This window comes from Penaeus vannamei, chromosome 37, assembly GCF_042767895.1.
Source record: "Penaeus vannamei isolate JL-2024 chromosome 37, ASM4276789v1, whole genome shotgun sequence".
Taxonomy (NCBI): Eukaryota; Metazoa; Arthropoda; class Malacostraca; order Decapoda; family Penaeidae; genus Penaeus; species Penaeus vannamei.
Window position 1 is genome coordinate 11480178 of NC_091585.1, and position 2500 is coordinate 11482677.

At 43.8% G+C, this 2500-nt stretch overlaps 1 protein-coding gene across 1 annotated transcript in view; it reads right to left on the bottom strand.

Moving 5' to 3' along the window:
* Positions 1-332, bottom strand: part of LOC113819180 (solute carrier family 15 member 2) — a 22195-nt gene extending 21863 nt beyond the window's left edge. The window contains exon 1 of the mRNA XM_070115064.1: positions 215-332. The gene's annotated coding sequence lies outside the window, so the exon portion shown is untranslated. The remainder of the gene's footprint in view (positions 1-214) is intronic.
* Between the last annotated feature and the right edge of the window lie 2168 nt (positions 333-2500).

The window sequence follows — 2500 nt, forward strand, 5'->3', positions numbered from 1 at the left end:
AGCCAAGCATACTCAAATCAAGAGTTATATTTAAGAATGTTTGTATTTACGTTAAATAAAATTGACGGAAAAAGTGCTAGTGTGACACGGCCTTTATCCTACGGGAACCCTCAGTCCTTATATCTTCCCATATACGTATATACGACAAAACACCCCCTGCATATAAGTGACTTTATAAATAAGAAAAGTTTTCATAAATAAGAAAATTACTTACCTTTTCTGTGTTTCTGTTATCCTACAAAAGCCCTCAGTCCGTACATCAGTTTCTCCGCTTAGCCAGGAAAGAAAACGGGGCCCGTCTGTACACAAAGGCGGTAAGCGCTGCACTGGCCTGTCTGTAGCGAAAAACTTGGAAGACGAGAGGTAGAAATGAGGGGGACGGGGACGGGGGGAGGGGTTGGGGGGAGGTGGGAATAGGAGCTGGAAGGACGTCTGGGTGGGGGATGGGATGGGGATGGGGAGGGGGGGAGGTGGGAATAGGAGCTGGAAGCTCGTCTGGGTGGGGGACGGGAAGGGGATCGGGAGGGGGGGAGGTGGGAATAGGAGCTGGAAGGACCTGTGGGTGGGGGACGGGAAGGGGATGGGGAGGGGAGGGGTTGGGGGGAGGTAGAGTAGGAGCTGGTAGGATCTGTGGGTGGGGGACGGGAAGGGGATGGGGAGGGGGGGTGTTGGGGGGAGGTGGGAATAGGAGCTGGAAGGACCTGTGGGTGGGGGACGGGAAGGGGATGTGGAGGGGGGGTGTTGGGGGAGGTGGGAATAGGAGCTGGAAGGACCTGTGGGTGGGGGACGGGAAGGGGATGGGGAGGGGCGTGTTGGGGGAGGTGGGAATATGAGTGTGTAGGAACTGTGAGGGGGAGGGAGGGAAGGGGGAAGGGGAAGGGGGTAGGGAGTTAGTTACAAGAGCTGGAAGGAACTGAGAGAAGGGGGAAGGGAGGGGGAGGAGGGTATGGTAATGGATAATTGGAGAGGCTGGGAGTTGGGGGAGGTGGGAAGGGGGGGGGCGAGATGAAACTGGGGAGGGGAAGAGGGAGTGGGAAAGGGGGAGAAGGGGGAAGAGGGAGAAGGGGAAGGGAGGAAAATAGTGGGTAGTGGGGGATGGTGGTGGGGGGGGGTGAATGCTCCTTAGATACCTTGAAGGTTTGGGAGATGGTGAGCGGGCGAGGGGGAGGGGAGGGGGGGAGCTGAAATGAAAAGACGTGAGGGGGGGTGGTACGGGGGTAGGGGGTGATATGGGCCCCGAGCAAAGAAGAGAAGTGAAAATATCTGATGATTTTGAGGAAGAGCAAGGAAAAGGAATAAATGAGAAGAAAAATGGATAGACGAAGTAAACAAAAAAGTAAAAAAGACGAGAAGAACGCCAAGAATGAGGAGAAAGAGCAGATGAAAGAATAAGGAAAAAGAAAAACTGAGGAACGGAGGGGAACGATGAAGAGGAATAAGAAGAGAAATCTAGAGAATAGAGAAAGTCCAGAAAAAGGTGGGACGGAGAAGAGAGAAACAGAGAAAGAAGAAGAAAAAGTTCGAGAGAAAGGAGAAAGGAAGAGAATTAAAAAAAACGAAAAAAGGTAAGACGAAGAAGACCAGGTGAAAGGGGTGGAGAAAAGAGAGAAACAGAGAAGGAAATAAGAAAGATGATCGGGGGAAAGAAGAAAAAAGAGAAATCTAGAAGATTAAAAAAGAAAGAATGAAAGAGCAGAGAAAGAAAAGAATAGAAAGAGAGAAAGAGCAAAAAGAAAAAGAAAGAAAGGAAAGGCGAAAAAATAAAAAAAAAACGTAGAGGAATAAAGAAGAAGAAGAACAAGGGAACGAAGAAGATGAAAAAAGAGAAATACACCGAAAAGAGGAATAAGAAAGGAAACAAAAAACAAACAAACAAAAAAAAAAAAGAAATAAAATCCATGACAACAGCCCGAATACTCACGATAAATGCTTGTCAAGAGTAATAACAAAAATGCCAAGATCAATTACACAGTGTGGTATCGAATGGTATTTACTGTACAAGGTGACACAGATACCATAGAGGGAGGGAGGGTTGGGGGTGGGGTTGGGGGTGTGGTGGGGGGGGTGGGTGTAATTGCGCGAGGCCCGACGCAGTAAATATTAGAAGATATAAAGATATTAGAAAATGAAAATATTGGAAGATAAATATTAGAAGATAAAATATTAGAAGATAAAATATTAGAAGATAATGAAATATTAGAAAATAAAGCATTGGAAGATAAAATATTAAAAGATAAAAAGATATTAGAAGATAAAATATTAGAAGAGAAAATATTAGAAGATGAAATATTAGAAGATAAAAAGATATTAGAAAATAAATATATTAGAAGATAAATATTAGAAGATAAATATTAGAAGATAAATATTAGAAGATAAATATTAGAAGATAAAATATTAGAAGACAATATATTAGAAGATAAATAAAGCATTAGATGATAAAGATATCAAAAGATAAAGATATTACAAGATAAAAAGTACATTACTAGTATCTTTCCATCTA